Below are 22,983 nucleotides of genomic sequence, written 5' to 3'. Positions count from 1 at the left end.
GTGGAACAGTATATGTACTGGATCGTGCATGTCTTAAAGAGAAAACAACTATTCCTGCTGCCTGTATTTAATGTTAAATCAAACAACAAATAACAAAGAAATCACTCACTGCTCTTGACTGAATAGTTTTTGTAACTTCAATAATGATTAATCTTTATTTATTTTATACAGTAAAGATAATATGCAGAGATATTTTATATTTTATTACTATTTGAAAACTGTTAGATACCTGAAAAACCTGAAAAGCACTGTTCCTGGATCTGTTTTTTTCGCTCTTCTTCATTCTTTTTTTATGTAGGCTATTAAGTATCGGATCGGGACTCGGTATCGGCAGATACTCAAAATCAAATGACTCGGACTCGAGGGCAAAAAAACATGATCGGGACATCCCTATTTAAAACAATTGCATGTTTTTTAATCAGAAAGAAAGAACACTCTACTGAGCATGTGTAAATAAGGGTTAGTTTACACAACAGCAATGTACTAAAAACTGAAAAGTTTTTCCTTTGTGTTTTTCACGTACAGATGACAACACTTCCATAATAATCCCCATTCACACTGATCTGTGGAAATGACTAAAAACGCTGTATTATGCTTCCAGGCCAGTAGATGGCGATGTCACTTTGTAAAGAAACACTATGCGCCTATAGACTGAATATGTAATACACATGACATCACCATTTTCACAAATTCGCATTTTTGGTTGTTTACGCAAAGGTGATAACAGTACACTGTAAAAAAATGTAAACAGAAAATATACTGGTAATTTTCCATAAAATTAAAGATTTTACGGAAAATTAACAGTACATTTTCCGTTTTTATTTCTCTTAATTTCATTCTCTTAATAAATGTTTCTCAACCCTAAAACACAACACAATGCTTAATTCAAAATACAAGTAAAATACCTGTATATATATATATATATATATATATATATATATATATATATATATATATATATATATATATATATATATATATAATTTTTTTCATATTTTTACGGTACATCTCTATTTGTCTGGATTTTTAAAGTTTTTTTTAACAGTGTATCGTTTTCAAAAACTTGTGTTTTCAGGCCCCCAAAGTGCTGTTGTCATGTAAATGAACGTCCAAAACACATAAAACATTTTCCATTTTTAGTTGAAATCAGTGTTGTGCAAACGCCCCCTTAGTGTTATCACTTATGATTGAGGAAATTCAGCATGTTACTATTGCCCCCAAACTGTGCCTCCAAACATCAGATATTCATGCTATGCAAACATGCCATATTTCCCTAAAATCATATGCTCATTTGGAACTGTTAAAGTGTGTGTTAATGACTTTGGCATGCCTGTGCGGGCAGATTACGGAAGCTCACAGGAAGTGTCTTTGACCCAATATTTAAAATGTGTTGGATTTGGCCAAACTGACAGCACTGTGTCCCGACAGCATCAAACGCACCGAGCCCAGCGAGAGGACAGTCTGTTCACTGACTCCTAATTACAGTCCATCTGACACCCCTCTCCTCTGCCAATTAAAACACAACCAGCGCTTCACTTCAGTAAGCACAATTCATAGAGAAATTGATAATGCTAGCAAGGAAATTAGCATTAGCAAAACTAAGGCGGCAGCCATTTTGTTTAATTCATGTTCTGAATGGTAACAAACACAATACAATTAGTGGCTACTGTTAGAATTTACATTAGTAAATTCAGTAAATAGACGAAAGTGACACAATTCATACTGTTAGTAACTGAGAGTGTGAAAGGGAGTTTATTTTGTAAGTCCACAGGGCCAGAAGTGTCCATATTGAACCCTCTGAAGCACAGTGGGTCACACCGCTTCCTAATCGCATTATTGTTCCGGATCCAAATTGAATTCCGCAGACACATGTAGTCTAAAGCTCTGGATAAAATCTGCCTGCGAGGGGTTGTGAGAACACGGCTGTGAAATGCCACACTGGACCATCATTCTGTGTCAAATCCTGCTTGATTAAAAGTCGTTAGCGGAGGCTGTTCACAGCTAAGACCTCAGTAATTAAAGAATAACAGCGTGCTGCATTCTGTGACAGCGGATGGTATCATGTGTTCGGCAGGTCAGCGGCCAGAGCGAGAGCCATTTAAACATTTGGTGCTGACTGGATCAAGAGCTCATTACACCGGCGGATATGTTTTACTGTAATCTGGCAAAGCAGTCTTGAGTTGGAGTTGTAGTGCAGTTGTAGTAGTCATCGCAAGTCCATTAAAATAAATCAGTTCTGTCATGTGTATTTAGGCCTGCGTCATTACATTTCAACAGCTGACTATTCAGTTTGGGACAGTGGCCCCCTGTTTGGACACTTACTACACTAACTCACACAGAGTAGCCACAGATGAACTCATCACATAATTATTTACATGCTCCAAAACCACTAAATTCTTTCTCACTTGGTGAGATATTTTCTCTAATGCAATGACATTCTTATAGCTAACCTTGTAGCCATCTATATGTTAGTGCCCTTGTGAAAAAGTACTGTACACTTTAGCATACTTTTAAAAAGAGCCCGTATTATGTAAGTAACAGTTTAAAAATATATGGTAACACTTTATTTTACAGTGTCCTTATGTCATGTACTTACTGTAGTAATAACAGTAAATTATGCATAATTACATTGCAACTAACCCTAAACCACTGAAAATGTATTATCATTTGAACAGGATAAAGATTTAAATTTAAATTTTCCTTATTTGTGATTTTTATTTATTTTATTTTTTTTTTTCCCTTACATGTGCATCTGTAAACTTTTGAGCGGCGTCACTTTTATAAATTCAGCTATTATTTTGTCTTTTGGACTATATGTAAACATGTTTTATGTAAAATATCTTATTCAGAAGTGAAGTGATGCATTTGTGTAAGAAAAATATCCATATTTAACAAGTTATAAAATAAAATATCGAGCTTTCGCCAGACCGCCTTCCATATTCTACATACGAAAAAAGTGCAACTGGCGTTGTGTCAGTTACATTTTTTCCGTAAGTTGAATAGGGAAGGCGTCGGACGTAGCATAAGCAGTGGTGGATAAAGTACCTGAAAGCCATACTTGAGTAAAAGTATAGATATCAGAAAATGACTAAAGTCATTGTTTAGATGAGTAAAAGTTTTAAAGTATGTGATATTTTTTGCACTTAAGTATGAAAAGTATTTATATATATACATACATACAATATAAAAATATATATACTTACAATAAACATTGTCAATATTTTTAATTCAAAGAAAACAAAATGTAAGAGAGTTAAAACTGAACAAAATCTTGCTGCTCAAACTGTGTATAGAACAATTTCTAATATTTCTCTTGCTCCTTTTATAATTTATATTTACCTGTACTTTTACTTTCAATACTTAAGTATGTTTAATATATATATATATATATATTAAAAATGTAAATGTTGAAATTAACAATACTTTTATTAATGTTACAAATGGACTGTTATTGTAAAGTGTTATCATTTCATATAAATCCAAACAGTCATGCTTAAAAATTATCATCTTTACAGACAAAGGCATAGCATGGGACTATTATATGTATAGCTTACTTTCACACATTATTTGCCTCTATTTTAGAAAACTTGATGATTATCTAATCAAAATATGTGTTTCAGGGCCGATAAAAGAACTGAAATCGAATACATTTCTGATTTGTTATGTTTCTGTCTCTGCATGATGCGAATACAGTTTAGATATGCAACTTCACTAGATAACGAATGCACAACAGTGAACAAATGGATATAAACTAATGCAAATGAATAGTAACAATCGTGACATTAAACATTTGGTGTTTTTTGTCACATTGTTTTAATTGCTTGATGTAGGCTATAGTGAGTAACGAAAATGCTTTGGGAAAATGTATCGGAGTAAAAGTATACATTTTATTTAGGAAATGTAGTGGAGTAACACTTTCTTCGTAAGTTGAATATGTAAGGTGTTCTGGTGGAAGCTAGATATTTTACTTCATAATTTGTTAAATATGGATATTTTGCTTACACAAACGCATCGCTTCACTTCAGAAGGCCTTTATTAACCCCCCAGAGCCGTGTGGAGCACAAGTTTATGATGGATGATGCACGTTCTTCAGCTCATACTCGTTGGTATCGCTCACTGCCATTATAAAGCTCGGATGTGTCAGGATATTTATTAAAGGTGCCCTAGATTGTTTTTTTACAAGATGTAATGTAAGTCCTAGGTGTCCCCTGAATGTGTCTGTGAAGTTTCAGCTCAAAATACCCCATAGATTTTTTTTAATTAATTTTTTTAGCTGCCTATTTTGGGGCATCATTAACTATGCACTGATTTTTTCAGCACGGCCCCTTTAAGAGATGCGCTTCCTCTGCCACACGAGCTCTCAACTATATATACATCGCATAAACAAAGTTCACACAGCTAATATAACCCTCAAATGGATCTTTACAAGATGTTCGTCATGCATGCTGTATGCATGCTTCGAATTATGTGAGTAAAGTATTTATTTAGATGGTTACGTTTGATTTTGTGTGAGTTTGAGCCTATGCTCTGTGGCTAACGGGCTAAAGCTAACATTACACACTGTTGGAGAGATTTATAAAGAATGAAGTTGTGTTTATGAATTATACAGACTGCAAGTGTTTAAAAATGAAAATAGTGACGGCTCTCGTCTCCGTGAATACAGTAAGAAACGATGGTAACTTTAAGCACATTTAACAGTACATTAGCAACATGCTAATGAAACATTTAGAAAGACAATTTACAAATATCACTAAAAGTATCATGATATCATGGATCATGTCAGTTATTATTGCTCCATCTACCATTTTTCGCTATTGTTCTTGCTTGCTTACCTTGTCTGTGCACAGATCCAGCTGTTAATACTGCCTTTCCTTATGCGTCGAATGGGCTGGCATTATGCAAATATTGGGGTCATCATACATATTAATGATCCCGACTGTTACGTAACAGTCGGTGTTATGTTGAGATCCGAGTGTTTTCCGGAAGTCTTTTAAACAAATTAGATTTATATAAGAAGGAGGAAACAATGGAGTTTGAGACTCACTGTATGTCTTTTCCATGTACTGAACTCTTGTAATTCAACTATGCTATAGTTATAAATAACATTTTTCATTCGGGGGCACCTTTAATATAACTCTGATTGCTTTCATCAGAAAGAAGAAAGTCATATACACCTAGGATGGCTTGAGGGTTAGTAAAACTTGTGGTAATTTTTATTTTAAAGTGAACTAATCCTTTAATCCATAATAATTTAAAATGTGCTTTAAAGTAAAAGCTTTTTTAAAAACATTTTTACAAAGTGCACTTTTTAACAAACTTTTTAACAACTCTCTTTAAGTAGCCTACACAAGTTTCTTTTTTGTTTCATTAATGTTGTAATTTTTTAAATAGTAGAAGTACACATTTAATGCAGTTAAACACACTTCTTTTTCACAAGGGTGTGGTCTTAAAAGTTAATAAAATGAACTTTTTCTCAATTAAAATAGACAAACATCTTTCTATCTTACATAATTTTGCAACTTTTACCTTCTTTGTCAAAGATAAATTTTTTGTGGGCTAAAAAAAAATATCTGAGGGGCGTCATGTGTTACACATGGGGCTTCTGGGTAATTGTCTGTCTTCGTTTAACAATGTAAAATGATGTCTTGAAGATTAGATATTATTGAGACACTGTTTGGAATAAATTTGAACTTAACCCTGACTTTCATGTACGATGAATGCCTCAAAACCCAATTGTTTTGTAATATTTTCAAAATGCATTGCAAATTTGAGCAGTGGCCTCAGAGAGAAGCAAAATGCAAACAGGAACATCGCCACAGAGAACAGTTTGACTGATTATAATCATGAAACACTGGGTAATTACTTCACCGTGTCTGATCCCACCCTGAATTGAAGAGCCCTCAGAGAGCCAGCATTCATCTCCAGACGACATGTATTGGTGTAAAATTAACGATGTTCGAAGCAGTGTCCTGGCAGGAGTGAAAGTGCTGCCACAATTAGCCTTAACGCTGGGATAACAGCACGCCAAATGGTGCCGTCAGCCCGCCGTTTAATTGCCTTGGCACTGCTGCCACATATAATCACCTGTCATTACTAACAGAGACTGCATCTGTTTATGCGTCTGTCCAAGGTGCCAAAATGTGCCAGTCTTATGGAGGAGATGGCTTTCGCTAAGACCCAGACGGAGCCCCAAACACAGAAGGTCATTCGCCAAATCAGACATCACACATGGGTGTTTACTGAGAGAGAATTTACCCTATGACTTGGGACAAACAGGAAGTCTAAAATGCCAGCGGATTTCTTAAGGACCATCTTCAATGGCCGTCAGGTTGTTTTTTAAAACTTAAAATCTCAAAGATATTCATAACCCATCCTTTTATCTTAAAACATTCAATAAGAATTTTTTTAAAAATCCACTCATAAAAAGAGAAAGACGGAGTAAAAACTAGCCTTGTCAGCTCTGTTCCGGCCCGTTCTCTTGTGTGACAGGCCGTTCTGCCCACTATCAAAGGCCCACACTCCCTCTCCTCTGATCTGCAGCCGCACTAATTGACAGATTGAGGGATGGAAGAGGGTGTTCACACCTGACGAGACGAGCCGCGCGCACACCTCAGTGTCCGTCTGTGGCTGCAGAGAGAGGACGAGCACGGGCGCTGATGTATGACTGCGGATGGGCGGCACAGCTGTTCACAGCTGAAAGAAAGAAAGAAAGAAAGAAAGAAAGAAAGAAAGAAAGAAAGAAAGAAAGAAAGAAAGAAAGAAAGAAAGAAAGAAAGAAAGAAAGAACATACGTAGGAACAAACAAAAGATAGAAAGAATGTTAGGATTTAAAAAAGAATAAATTAAAGAAAAAAATATGTACAATCCAACACAAAAAGAGAAGAACAAATAACAAGTGGAAAATAAACAAAAATAAAGACTTAGTGATGTAAGAGTAAAGGAAAAAAAAACAAAGAAACTAAAGAAAATCAATAAACAAGAGCAAACGCAAAAATGAACGAAAGAAAAATGATAGAACAAACAAAAGACAGAACGATCAAACATAACTAATGGAACAATTATCAAAACATGATGGAAAGAATTTAAAAAGCATATTTATAAACAATAGAACAAAGAAAAAAAACAATAACAAAGAAACAACAAATGCAAAAAAGATGAAAAAGGAAACAAAATAAACAAACGTGAAAAGAAATAAACAAAAATAATCTATTTGCAAACAGTTCTTTTTTAATTAAATCAAACTCAAAATAACACTTCTCAGGGTAACAGAAAATGAAAACATGATACACAGAATAAACAGTATGAATTGATGAGATCAAAGACTGAAACAAACACATGGCTATAAAAGACTAAAAGAGATAATGAACAAGACACAGGTGTGACACATGAGGGAAAATCAAACAGTATGGAAACAGATGTACAGAGACATGAAACTGAACAGAACTGAAACAGACAAATATAACAAAAAACCAAACAAAACAAAAGAGAATAAAAACAGGACAAAAGAAAGAAAGAAAGAAAGAAAGAAAGAAAGAAAGAAAGAAAGAAAGAAAGAAAGAAAGAAAGAAAGAAAGAAAGAAAGAAAGAAAGAAAGAAAGAAAGGAACAAACAAAAGATTGAAAAATGTTTGGATAAACAACAAATTAAATAAAAGCAACAGAGAAGAAAGATCAAACAAATTTAAGAAATAAATAACAAATGAGATACGAAGAAAAATACAGACAAATTAATGAACAGACAAATTTAAGATAAAAATAACTAAAAATAAAGAATAAAACAGAAACAAAAAAACTAAAGACAATCATTAAAGAAACAAGAGACTGTAAAAATGAAGGAACAAATGTAAAACTAATGAAAAACAGGCAAAAGAACAAAAGACAGAATGATCAAACAAAGTAAACAATGGAAGATTTAGCAAAACATTGACAGAAAGAACATAAAGGCATATGAATAAACAAAATAATAAACAAAAAAAAACAATAAGAACAAACAAAATAAACAACAAATGTAGAGAAGATTGAAAACAAAACAACAACAGGAAAAAAAGGAAATTAACAAAAAAAAGAACAGCAGAGAAAAACAAATAAAAGAACAAAAGAAACAAAAATGAATAAAAGACAGATTGGAAGAAATTACTGATCAAAGAAAGAAAGAAAGAAAGAAAGAAAGAAAGAAAGAAAGAAAGAAAGAAAGAAAGAAAGAAAGAAAGAAAGAAAGAAAGAAAGAAAGAAAGAAAGAAAGAAAGAAAAACAACAAGAGGTGTGTTCTTCTCTAAAGTAACATGTTGCTAATGGTGTTCACGTGAGAAATGCAAGTTTGAGTCTCGCAACATTCCTCCATCTGATTATCAAATGAGTTTAATTTGGCTATAAATCAGCTCTGGAGAAAAGTGATGTCATTATCCAGCTCTAGCTTTTGTCCAATAGTGTCAGTGCATTTAAATCATATTGCTGAATATTATGTGTCCCCAACTAAGCAAGCCAGCGAACGTTATCTTGTTAGTGTTTGTGGGCTGATCTCAGAGCAGATAGGATATATATTTAATTAAAGATCTCCATTAGACAATTCTCTCTCGTCGATGGTCCACCTGTACCCTCAGAACCTTTTTTGCCCCTGATCTCACACAGAAGCTTTATGTTAAAGTATGATATGGCACAAAGTGAGTACTAAAGCTGGTAATGATCTCCTACACAAACACACGTTCACTCAAGCTGATGAAAGGAAGAGGTCTTGACCACAAAGCACGCTTTAAGTAAATTAATAGAGTAGGACAGGCTGAAGATTGCCTCTGTGGCTCTCTGCCCAGTGCTTCAATAATAGCCAGTGTGTGTGTGTTTGCCCTGTCACAGAGAGCAGTAGCAGGATGTGACAGGCCCCCCTCGGCCCTCGCCGCTCCCCAGGTTTGACCCTCCACCCAGCGCTGCTCCTCCACAATGCGGCCGCTGACAGGACCAGCTGTGGTGTGGGGCCGAGATTGATGAAATTTTCATAACTGTTTCCCTCGAGTTCTCCTTCACCTTCAGGATAATTTATGACCCGCTCACCAGCCTCGAAGAGACAATATGCTTGCCTTGAAATTAACTGTAACAGTCTTGTAGGTTGTAATTAACAGCGGTTCATGGAGCGAAGACGCCAGCCGTAGCGCCAACTGCATCAGCATGAATAATTGATGGCGTTTCCAGGGGAAATTAAGAGCTCCTAACATTATTGTTTCCACACACATGTCCACTTTGGTTAAAGTCAAATCGTGTTCGCTGAAACCGATAAAATTCCATCTGTGGTCCCATGACATAGTGTGCCTGGTTATGACATGCGGCCCGCTGATGTGGCTCACAGATGTTGCACATGGGTTGTGGGATTGGCTAAACACAAACTGCGTGAGACGTCAGTCTGTAAATGGATCATCGTGTGTGGTCATATTTTTGCTGTTTAAACATACATTTTACATTTACATTTAGTCATTTAGCAGACGCTTTTATCCAAAGCGACTTACAAATGAGATTAGTAGAATCAATTAAATCAACATGAGAACAACAGTATGTAAGTGCTGAGTGAAGTCACAGTTATGTCAGTAAAGTGCTCATAGCGAAATTTTTTTTTTTTTTTAATAAATAAATACACAGATAGGAGAAGAATATTAGTCAAGGTAAGTGCTACTACTACTGGGTCAAGTGCTGACGAAAAAGATACGTCTTTAGCATTTTTTTGAAAATGGCTAGAGACTCGGCTGCTCGGATAGAGCGTGGTAGGTCATTCCACCAGCCAGGAACAGTCCCGGAGAAGGTCCGTGAGAGTGATTTACAGTAATTATTCTTCTCCCAAGCTATTACCATGAATTGTATTGAAAAGTTAGGCTTGTTGAAGCCATAGCCTAGCGGTTAGCACGCTCATGCGGGAAACCTGAGTTCAGGTCCAGCCCATGACATGCCCTGATTCCATTTCATCTTCCACTCTTCACTTCCTGTGGTCTCTAGTAAAGATGTTGTGATAACAGTTATGATACTCAGTGTTTAGTTTGTTTTGGGACCATTTCTTGGTGAAGAAAAAACAATACTAATTAACAGGTCAAATATTTTCTGAAAAGTAAATTTTGTTTTTAAAACTCAATATGGACTCAATATGTCCATTGTGGCCAAATTACTTATGAATTGTTCTGCAAACATTGCAGTTTGGTCTGGTTTTGTTTTTGAAGTAAATGTTATTTTGATATTATACTAACTGTTGAGAATGTTTAGAAAACTATTTCTACAACATGGAGAAATGCTGATGTAACAATTTGAGGATTACTTCACTATTTTTGATCCCCGTTTATTCACTGGTTCCGTCTTACATCATACGACGGGGTTCCCTTACGCATTTAGGCACACCCTTTAAAAATGTGCTGATTGTAGACAGGCTAAAATATAAACACTGAAATAATATATATATATATATATATACACACACATTTCAGTGTTTATATTTTAGCCCATATTTTGTTTATGTATGTATATATATATATATATATATATATATATATATATATATATATATATATATATATATATATATTTAGCCCCAGTATTTTATATTTTATATTTAGCCTCACTCTGCATTATTTACTAAACCAGCCTCAGCAAGCGGTCCAAGGCATGCCTTCTATTGAAAGGTCCCAGAGAGGATTTTGCCACGTTTGTGGAGTGGGTGCTGGTGAGCAATGGATCAGCGTTCACCATTGGCCTCACGGAGGACATCACCACTCTGGACCCAGAGCCCAGCCAGCCACCACTCCGCTGCATGGATAAAACGGCAGAGCCTATCACAGACGAAGAGCTTGAGTCTGACGCAATTCACAAGCCAGATAAGAGGACTGAGCCAACTAGAGCCTTAGCCCCACAGTCCGTCTGACCAGGTGCATGAGCTAGCAACACCTTGCATCCCAGTTTGTGGGCATGGAGGAAAGCCCCGCCCACACTCCCAACATTTAGGATGAGCTGTAGCTGGCCTCTGCAAATAGTTATTATAATTTGGAAGAGGATGTTTCCCTAATTCTCCCGTCCCCGCTGGTTCCTCCCAGCTCTAAGTCTTTTATGCCCCCGCTGGTACTGCCCAGCTCAAGGTCTCCTGTGCCCCCACTGGTTCCTCCCAGCTCTAAATCTCTTAGGCCCCTGCTGGTACTGCCCAGCTCAAGGTCTCCTGTGCCCCCACTGGTTCCGCCCAGCTCAAAGTCTCTTAACCCCGCTGGTTCCTCCCAGCTCTAAGTCTTTTAGGTCCCCGCTGGTACTGCCCAGCTCAAGGTCTCCTGTGCCCCCACTGGTTCCGCCCAGCTCAAAGTCTCTTAACCCCGCTGGTTCCTCCCAGCTCTAAGTCTTTTAGGCCCCCGCTGGTACTGCCCAGCTCAAGGTCTCCTGTGCCCCCACTGGTTCCGCCCAGCTCAAAGTCTCTTAACCCCACTGGTTCCTCCCAGCTCTAAGTCTCTTAGGCCCCTGCTGGTACTGCCCAGCTCAAGGTCTCCTGTGCCCCGACTGGTTCCGCCCAGCTCAAAGTCTCTTAACCCCGCTGGTTCCTCCCAGCTCTAAGTCTTTTAGGCCCCCGCTGGTACTGCCCAACTCAAGGTCTCCTGTGCCCCCACTGGTTCCGTCCAGCTCAAAGTCTCTTAGGCCCCTGCTGGTACTGCCCAGCTCAAGGTCTCCTGTGCCCCCACTGGTTCCGCCCAGCTCAAAGTCTCTTAACCCCGCTGGTTCCTCCCAGCTCTAAGTCTTTTAGGCCCCCGCTGGTACTGCCCAACTCAAGGTCTCCTGTGCCCCCACTGGTTCCGTCCAGCTCAAAGTCTCTTAGGCCCCTGCTGGTACTGCCCAGCTCAAGGTCTCCTGTGCCCCCACTGGTTCCGCCCAGCTCAAAGTCTCTTAACCCCGCTGGTTCCTCCCAGCTCTAAGTCTTTTAGGCCCCCGCTGGTACTGCCCAACTCAAGGTCTCCTGTGCCCCCACTGGTTCCGCCCAGCTCAAAGTCTCTTAACCCCGCTGGTTCCTCCCAGCTCTAAGTCTTTTAGGCCCCCGCTGGTACTGCCCAACTCAAGGTCTCCTGTGCCCCCACTGGTTCCGCCCAGCTCAAAGTCTCTTAACCCCGCTGCTTCCTCCCAGCTCTAAGTCTTTTAGGCCCCTGCTGGTACTGCCCAGCTCAAGGTCTCCTGTGCCCCCACTGGTTCCGCCCAGCTCAAAGTCTCTTAACCCCGCTGCTTCCTCCAAGCTCTAAGTCTTTTAGGCCCCTGCTGGTACTGCCCAGCTCAAGGTCTCCTGTGCCCCCACTGGTTCCGCCCAGCTCAAAGTCTCTTAACCCCGCTGCTTCCTCCCAGCTCTAAGTCTTTTAGGCCCCCGCTGGTACTGCCCAACTCAAGGTCTCCTGTGCCCCCACTGGTTCCGCCCAGCTCAAAGTCTCTTAACCCCGCTGGTTCCTCCCAGCTCTAAGTCTTTTAGGCCCCCGCTGGTACTGCCCAACTCAAGGTCTCCTGTGCCCCCACTGGTTCCGCCCAGCTCAAAGTCTCTTAACCCCGCTGCTTCCTCCCAGCTCTAAGTCTCTTAGGCCCCTGCTGGTACTGCCCAGCTCAAGGTCTCCTGTGCCCCCACTGGTTCCGCCCAGCTCAAAGTCTCTTAACCCCGCTGGTTCCTCCCAGCTCTAAGTCTTTTAGGCCCCCGCTGGTACTGCCCAGCTCTAAGTCTTTTAGGCCCCCGTACAGACTTGTAGACTTACAATGGCCACTGCATGCCTGTGATGCTGAAGTCCACAAGATCAAAGCATTTCCCAGTTGTCATTTTAGGTTTCAGAAGGATGCTCGTGAGCACCCCCTTTGTGGTTGATACGTGCCCTTGATGTGCACTTTTGCCAAGCCTGCAAAAGTACAGAAGTGAGCTCCACAGCAGACTTCTTCCTGACAGTCAAAGCGGAATTTACATCATGAAAGTGCGGAATCTGTGGAAGCCTGCGAGTGTTTAGGGTGTCATATGGGACAGGGCCTATGAAGTTTTCAAACTTAATACATAACCTAACTGTAACAAAAATAAACAAATGAACAAAAAGAAAAATGTGTTGTGTTTGCTGGCCACCATTCACAGACCATTGGTTACACAGCTTATTATCTTGTAGATAAAATTTTTGTGTGAAAAATACTGTTCCACCAGTTTGATACTAGCATGGCAGCAGAATATTGTACAACACGTCTTTGATTAGTTTATCAATAAAATAAAATAAAAAAATTCAAAAGATAACTTAAGATGAAGTATTTCTTCACCATTAGCGTCACTAAGTACAATTAGAAAAAAATGATTATCAAACAATCTTCTGACCACTCCTCTTGTCTTCCATTGGTCAATCAAACAGACTGTCCCACTCCAAACTTATGCCAATGGTTGAGTCATTGTTGTTGTGTTGGGCTGGTCGGGATGCTTAAACAAACAGAAAAATTCTGCATATGGAACTAGTAAAGGAAAAAGTATTTTACTTTAATAAAATTGCACAGCTTTAAACTTCATAGTAAGAATAAGGAATCTAGTTTGTGATGGGCACAGCAAAAAAACAAAAGGGCGGGATGGTGCAGTAAATATGGAAAGCAAATGTGCAAGCAAGATGTACTAGAGCAGATGGGTGTTGACTCCCTCTTCATTTATCAAATGTGGCCCACCAGTGCTTCTCAGCTCTCATCTCCTGCCCCCTGCCTGCCCTAAAGCCCCTCATCGTTTAGTTCAAATGCCCATTATCATGTAATAGCCTTTCTTAAATAAGCCCACGTAGCCCCCGCCGCTGGCTTCTCCAAATCGATCGCCCGGGCTGCTGCTGATGATGACCATCTTTAACTTGGGTAATTCAGAGCTTTATGTTGGCGGGTCAGTGTAAGGTCATTTCCTGGGTGGGTGTGGAGGTGTCAGCCAGGGTCAGGAGTCAAAGGTCACACACACAAGTCTTCACAGTGCGAGTGGGACATAGTAAAAGGTGCTGTCACTAGACCAAACAAAGACACAAAGTCAAACGTCTGTCACAAGGGTCTCAGATTTCAGTTCCACCACTTTCATATGTTGACATAATTGGGATACTAATGTGAATTTGAATAGTAAGATTAGAATTTTTCTAAATATTTGTCAAAATTGCACACTTGAACTGTGTTAGACTCAAATCATATCATAATACAATTGATTATTCTAAAGTTTAGGCAAAAAGCATTAGAAATGTAGTTTTTAGACCTACTAAACCAATGGATTTGTGGAAGGATGCTTTAAACTTTAGCAAGAACATTTCTATTTTGTAGTACGTGACCCTTCTTTGAACCACATATCCCATTCAGACATGTTTGAACCATTCGCAAAAAGGCTGTTGACAGGCCTTGAGTATCGCTTACGCACACCTACACAAAACAGACACTGAATTGGTCTTAAGATATTCTCTGTCAGCACCGGCCTCTTTAGACAGTGTGTTTATGGGCAGATGACAATACCTGTCTTCTAGTGTAGACAAAAAATGCAACTTTGTGACTCCAGGTTTGGGTTCAGAGAGCGGCCATTCAAACAAACCTTTTATTAGCTTTCATCAGTGCAGTCTCTATAAAGAGAACAAAGAGGGTTTTTGTGATTATATATACATAAATGTCACTCTGGTGTCATTGCTACCATATTTAATTTTTTTTTCTCATATAATCATACAAAATATCATACAATCTTAAATAAAAAAGGGGGTTTTCACAGTGATGATATAGAAGAACCATTTTTTGCTCCTCAAAGAACCTATCAGTGAACAGTTCTTAAAAGAACTTTTTTTATATATAGCGTAAAGAACAATTTAATGATCTAAGAACCTTACGGAATGAACACGGCGGCAGTTTCGTTTTTTTCCTTGTGTAGACTAGGGAAGGCGTAGGACATACAGCGTACGTTTTTTTAAGGATACGGAAAGTGGAAGCACGTGCACGGTGATCATTTGTGTTTATAAAGCATATACAGTTGTATTTTTTTCAAAAATGACAGATGGTTTCTCTAGATAAGACCCTTATTCCTCGTCTGGTATCGTTTAAAGCCCTTTGAAGCTTCACTGAAACTGTAATTTTGACCTTCAACCGTCTGGAGGCCATTGAAGTCCACTATATGGAGAAAAATCCTGGAATGTTTTCATCAAAAACCTTAATTTCTTTTCGACTGACATAAACATCTTGGATGACATGGGGGTGAGTAAATTATCAGGAAAATCTTATTTGAAAGTGAACTAATCCTTTCAAAGAACCTTTTTTCAAAAAAATTTTCAAAAATATGATCAGAATACAAAAATACAAAGGGTTGTGAATGGTGTTTCACGTTGACTTCAACAGTGGCATTACAAGAGTCTCCACCAACACCAGACACTCAACGCTCCATCTATGTCAAAGTGTGCCGGACACATTGAAAGCATTATATGAGGTGTAAAACATTTAGAAACATGCCTCTGAATGCTGAAGGAGGCACAGACAATAGTGGCTCTCAGTGGTCGATCATCAACTGACTGGCGCAGTAAACATCTTGTTCCTGCCCCCTACTTGAAATGCCAGTGAGGAGTGGACGTCTCTTTGTCCACTTCTGTAGATCTTCACTGAACCAACTGTTGCCCTTACGCTTTGCCATATGCTGCCTATAGAGCAATTCTGTTCTCTTCTTTTAATGCTTAGGAAAGAAAATCTGTTCAGGTTTCAATCCAACAAGCTTTAGTGATGTCGAGTGAATGAAGTTTATAGAGCCTTTTCTTGAGAATCACAAAGAAGAACAATGTGAGATTCCAGAAGTTTGTTGTCATTGGACACTCACTGCCATGGATACCAATGGTAACCTCTGAGACCAGCTATCAATACCAAATACGAATTTATAACCACAGTTCTTACTCAGATGAGCTGGGTCTATTGTTAATAATTAAGTTGGCTTGAGAAAGCCAACTTACTGAAATGCTATTTAAGCTTATAGTTATTTTTCTTCTGAGACTAAAATAAAGCTAGAACCACCTAACTTGGGTCAGACCTTCAGACTTAGTGTGCTACATCTTTTATAACTGATCAGACTGACATTTTTCCTAAAAATGATGATTAAAACTCAGAAAAATCCCATAGACTTATATGGACAGAATGTTCAAATGGCCAAGACTATTCAAACTCCAACGGTCAAAATTCAAAAAACATCCAGAAGCCCATTTAGACTCATTTAAGTGATATCTATCTATCTATCTATCTATCTATCTATCTATCTATCTATCTATCTATCTATCTATCTATCTATCTATCTATCTATCTATCTATCTATCTATCTATCTATCTATCTATCTATCTATCTATCTATCTATCTATCTAAAACGTAAAACTGTTACAAATTGAAAACCTTCAAACTTCAAGCTTTTAAAACTACTTCAAACTTTCTGGTCAAGTTTTCTCAAGCCAACTTTAAAGTTTGTCTTGACAAACTTTTTTATCTAGTTATCATTAAAGTCTTGCATTAATTATTATCAATAAAAAACAATACACTGATTTCTAAATATCATTTAAAATAGTTTTTTGCTACACTAATGCATAAATGTACTTTAATGGGCCATTTACATGAAATGAGAACTAAAAATGGAAAACTATTTACTCAATCATTTTCTCAACAACAGCGTTTTGGTGGCCTGAAAATGCAAACTTTTGAAAACAGGTTTCAAAACGCACGTTTTTGAAAACAATGCCGTTATCGTCTCCATGTAAATTACAAAAACACAAATTTGTGAAAACAGTGACGTCATGCACATGCATATTATGTGTTCAGTTTCTTTACAAAGTGACATTGCCAACTAGTGGCCTGGCAAGAGTAATACAGCATTTGTATTCATTTTCATGGATCCGTGCGATCAGGGATCATTTTGACAATGTTGTCGTCTGTAGGCGAAATACGCAAAGAAAAAACTTTTCCATTTTCAGTGCATCATTGTTCTTATATTTTACTAATTAATCTGAATTTCATATAATTACTTGGATTAAACATTTTAATGAAATGACAGCCCTGTTCATTGTAACTCTGAAATTTGATTGGATAAATAAAGAGATATGCCTACAAACACGTCTTAACCATTGTTAAAATTACTGTAACGCTTGAATCTATTAATTAAACCTTATGAAACAGCCTTACTTCTAAAATGTATCTATTTTACATTCTCCACAATACAAATCATATGTCCACTGTTATTCAGGAAACCATCAGGCCAGTCAACAAAACAAGAGAGTCTCAGAATATCAATCGACATTACTGACAAAAGCTTGTTTCCGAGCGAGCTGGCATCTCCAGTCGTCCCGAGGAGTCGTCAATGTTGGGCTGTCATGAGTGGACAGTGCAGATGTATTGTGTTTGAGAGAGTCACGACAGAGGTCAGCTGACAGACACAGAGGTCAGGAGAGCTGAATATCACTCGCCCTCCTGCTGCTTCATTCAGATGTCATGTGAATGAGGACGGGACAGGCCTCTTAAGGAAGAGGCTTCTCAGCTCATCAGTGTAGGTCAGATCAGTGTTGTCCAAATATTTCGAAAGGTTGTTCTATGCAATGGAAGCCTTTTCCATTTCAAAAAGTTGTTTTATGCAAATTTCTGTAAAATTTTGAAGTGCAATGAAACCTTACATTTCTTCCATGTTACGCTGCAGAGTGGAGGGAGAATCTGTGTCTGCCTCAAAACACTCAGAATTGTTTGCATTTGTAATCCGAAAGGAAAATACATGTGAATAACAAATATCAGTGGTCTGATTAGTTACACATTGTAAGGGTTAAAATATTTCCTCTTATCCCAGCTTAATGTGAATATTCAATAAGAAAATCATTTCTTAAGTTTACTTCCTGAAGAGTGAAACCACTAGTTTGAGACTTGACTGTCTGTCTGAATGGAGGATGAATGAAGAGTGTCCAAAAAACATTATTTACACTTGACCTTATCAAAGTTCTTCTTCATTCCTCACTCAGGGTTAAACAGAAGTTTGAAATTCTTGTGCAACAGTATACTGTTTGTGAACTTTTTATATTTAAATATGTGCTGAGGTTCTAACTACACAACCATTAGTCTGATTGACTTAAAACTCGGCATGCAGTGTCTTGGTCCAAGCTGCCATGACTGCGTATGAGGACACTGGCATATCTCAAAAAACATGGCCACCATTGGCCAATTAAATTTGAGAATCTGTTAGACAAGGTTAACGGAACGAAACTCGTTATGGGTCATCGGCACAATGCCCTGAAGGAGCCTGAGAAGTTTCGAGAGAGCGCCACCTAGTGGTAAAATTTAATTTTCAAGTGCTTTTAACTTTGGGTGTGGTGACTCCTGAATCCTTGCCGAAACATGCTAGGTTTCACCTTATGGTTTGTGCAATGTTGTGGTTTAGAGTTTAAAAAATCTTTTCCGAATATCTTCGAAACCGTTAGTGCGATCAAGACAAAACCACTGTAGAAAACACAAAACCATAGTTTGTTAACTAAACGCTAAAGCCCAAATGTCAAAATTTTGATAGGAAGTGGCAAAAAAAATCCAATCAAAGTCGCTCATGGGTCATTTTTTATGCTCTCATATATATGTGTCTATAACTTCAAAACGAAATGAGATTGACACATTTTTGACCAAATTTGACACACATATGTATGGACACACCCTGAGGATACCCCAAAAAACTTGCAATAGGTGGCGCTATAACCGTCAAAAAACCTTTCAAAAACATTTTTTCCTCAGTAAATTGCCTGTATTGGTTGTAAATGGTCTTTTCCATCTATCACCTAAGTGCTTACATGCTTGCTAAATAAAATTATTTTTTATGTGCTTATAAGCCTTAAAGTGCTTGAACCCTGATAATTGCTCAAAATAATAAAACAGCTATATTTATTATTATTATTCTGCCATAAAACTGATTGTGCAGACCAAACCGTAAGGCCTAGAGACTTGAAACTTGGCCAGATGGTGGGTCTCAATTTGGGGAGAGGTTGACAGAGTATGACCCTGATTGGCCAAAAGGTGGCACTACAGTGATCAAAAACACAAAACTGCTCATAACTCCTAGACGTCCATAGGGAAACCATATTGATTTTAAACAATAACTTTAAAGACAGACCTGTTGTGAGCTACAGGGTTGGTATTTGCTTCCGTTGAAGTCATCTGTTCTCTTTAAAATACTTTTGTTTAACAGTGGAATACCTGGGGCACGTTCAAGCTCAAACCGGTGCGCAACGTTTTGCTATGGTTTCCGGGTTGAACGACATGTTTCCTGGAAACGGTCTGCAACGGGGTTTGAGATACGTTTTCTCTTGTTTGGTGGGTGTGTCAAAAATGTCAGCTTAATCAGCAGCAACATGTGGGTCCAACACAATGGGTCCAAGTAAAGTCGTTTACAAATATGTTCGCTGCAGCTTGGTATACGCAACAATTATATTAGGAGACATGTTTGTCGTAAGAGTTTTATAGTAAAAATATAGCATATCAACATGATGATGTGGTTGTTTATATTGTTAGCTTCATTGCAAGGCAAGTTTATTTATATACCAAATTTCATACACAATGGTATTTAAGTTTTTTAATTGATGTTCTCTTATATTCTGGACGGCAAGGGCAGTGACTGCCCTGAACATCGGGCGTATTTTGCAGTAATAAGTATTTATACCGATTTCAAAAGGCTCTGAAAATTCTTCAAAAAGAACACAAAGAATGACCTTCTCAGCTGCCATAGTTGCAACTCTTATGTCATCAGAACAGGGTGTTCAACGCACCACCGTTTCCGTTTAAAAAAAAAAAGTTTTGCAATGTTTTGTCGGAGCTGAACGTAGCCCATGTGAAAAACTACATTACCCATGATGTTGTACAGAAAATTCCACCAATCAGAGTTGCTGCTAGCAAATAGCCCTTTAGCTCCGCCCACTTCCATGAAGCACTGCTAATGATGTAATCGAGTTGATCTCCCTATGCTCTCAAAATACTTCAATATTTGTACATATGTGCATATTTTGCAATAAACAAAATATATTGTTGCTTTAGATATAATCAACAACTTTAAATGAATAGTTTTTATTTCTTTATTGATTGTTATGTGCAATAATTCTTAAGGTGCGATCACATTAGCAATATTTCACCGAAATTTCATGGCCAAAAAAAGGTCCACTTTCCAGTATCATAGTGCTGTATAAAACAGCTCACAGTGAAGTCACGTTCAAACCAAACAGCTTTCTGTTGGTTAGTGTGGTGAATTCAAGTGACCAACTTGAAAATGAGTGAAATCTGTGTGGGGAACCTTTTCACCTCAGGGGGTTCAGAGATATACGCAACTCTAGAACATTTTAGTAATCATTTAAACCAGACATTGTGACAAAGTTTAAAATGTCCATTATCTAATGGAGTATACTTTAAAAGGTTATATGTTCAGCTGTACATAAGTATACTGTCCAAGGTTATTTTACAGAGTTGTTTTGTACCGTGTCATACTCCACAGAAAGTCTCACAGATAAACTTCACAGTTCTGTTGTGCTAGGCATATGTAATATTTTCTCTCTCTCTCTCTCTGAAGAGGCTTCAGTCCATTATAAACAGCCTTATTATGGTTGACAACTCAAATTGCTTATCCTTGTTTCTCTGCACACACCAATTACAGAGAATATCATCACATGAGCTTGTTTGTATTTGTGGAGTGCCAATCATATCACAATATTAGTTTGACGTTCCTGGCATCAACATCTCTGCGGGAGAACTGTCAAAACTGTCAGAGTGACGAGACAACCTCGCTCAGCACGCATGCGCAGTGCTGCCGCATCAATCCCTGCCACGTGCGCTCCCAACGCATGAGAGACCGAGTTCATCTGATGACTGAAACAAGCTCTCACTCTCAATTAACACATGTGCCTGTCAGACAGGTGCCTAAAACAAATGAGCAAAGACCAGCACATCAGACTTTAGCTGTATCCCATTTCAAAGGCTGCGCCATCCAGAGGTTACATTTGCCAGCCGCATACTTCATTGAGGATGTCTCATTTAAAAAAATAAAAAATAACATTATAAAATTGACTGTTATTCCACGTGAGGCATAAATTACTGTGAAAAAAAAAAAGAATATTGACTTATTTCTGCAAATATATACTTTTATTACAAATTTCACAGTGACCTTTTGTGGGAAGCTAGACACCTTAAATGAAATTGTGCACTTATGTTTGCTTTATATATACATATATACATACATATATATGCATATACATATATATACATATATTATATACATATATATATATATATATACACATACACACACACATTATATATATATATATATATATATATATATATATATATATATATATATATATATATATATATATATATAGATATATATATATATATATATATATATACACATACAGACACACATTATATATATATATATATATATATATATATATATATATACACACAGACACACATTATATATATATATATATATATATATATATATATATATATATATATATATATATATATATATATATATATATATATATATATATATATATATATATATATATATATATAAATAAAAGTTAATAAAATTGTTCATGAAAATTCAGTGAAATTTTAATAGAATCTGGTTTAAAGGGATAGTTCACCCAAAAATGAAAATTTGATGTTTATCTGCTTACCCCCATAGACTGTAAAAAAAGATGGACAATGCGACGTCGCTTCCTTCCATTGTAATGAACTGAAGCCAAAATGGCCGACCGAATGGGCGCTGACATGTTACGCAATACGTCAAAAAAAAAAAAGTTTGGAGCCTGGGCATGCGCAGAAGCAACCGTCAGTGGAGCCGGAGGCGGAGTCGCGATATCAAACTTCCGCCCAGACGACTGCGTCATCATTCATGTATTTTAAATAGACTATAAAAATTATATACAATTTAAAAGTCTACCTATAAAATAATAGGCTATTCTGTTTCTAAAGCAATAATATTTTTAAAACGGCAAATTCAGTAGATAAAATCAATATAATATGCCACTAGAAACAACTCTAAATCGTCAGAAACGGTCCTGCCATTTTAAATCAAGTTCAACTAATGTTACAGGAGATCGATTGCTGTAATTAGAGTAAGCTATCATTAGTTTTGTCCTGCTAATTATTATTTTATACCCATAAAAATAATAAGTAACTGCCAGATAATGATCACCTGCTTTTTCCCGACATGGTTAACATTAGGCGTGTTATCTTAACTAATAACATTTATTAATTGGCTTATAACGCCCACATTTGATGTTACAGAAAAAAAGTTCAGTGATGCGTCAGATCCTGTAGGTCGGTTAGTACAGTTTACTGCTGAACAACTCATTTTGTTGGTGTTAATGACAAAGAAATCGAAAATTAACAGTTAGTTAATACATCTTCAATCTCCCCTCGAAGCTCCGACAGTCCTCAGACAAGCTGTCAATCAACTTCGAATCATGACGACACGCCCCGTTTTTATAGCATCAAATTGCTAGCTAAAATCTAAATCATCACAAAAACGAACAATTGAATATATATCAGTGTGATAACAACTACCTTAAATGACCAAAACCATCTTTCAGAAAGTTTTATTTGAAGCAGAATTTATTTTTAAGTTTTCACTGAAGTCTCATTCGACTGCATTGAGAGGGCGGGGTTTATGACCTGTACTGCATCCAGCCTCCAGGGGGCGATCAAAGAGCCCGTGGCTTCACTTTTCAGAACGTATGAGACACACCCGCTTAACCCCAGCGCATCCAAGATGTAGGTGACATTTTTTCTTCAGTCGATCACAAATTATGATTTTTAACTGCAACCGCTGCCATCTGTCATTCAAATAATAGCAGTAGATGGGAACTTCATCTATAAGAGTGAATAAACCTTGCTTAGACAAATCCAAATGAAACCCTGCAGCTCGTGACGACACATTGATGTCCTAAGACACGAAACGATCGGTTTGTGTGAGAAACCGAAAAGTATTTATATCATTTTTTA

Source organism: Chanodichthys erythropterus, chromosome 24, assembly GCF_024489055.1.
Source record: "Chanodichthys erythropterus isolate Z2021 chromosome 24, ASM2448905v1, whole genome shotgun sequence".
In the NCBI taxonomy this organism is placed as follows: Eukaryota; Metazoa; Chordata; class Actinopteri; order Cypriniformes; family Xenocyprididae; genus Chanodichthys; species Chanodichthys erythropterus.
The sequence above is the reverse complement of the archived record's forward strand: the minus strand, read 5'-3'. Positions refer to the sequence as shown.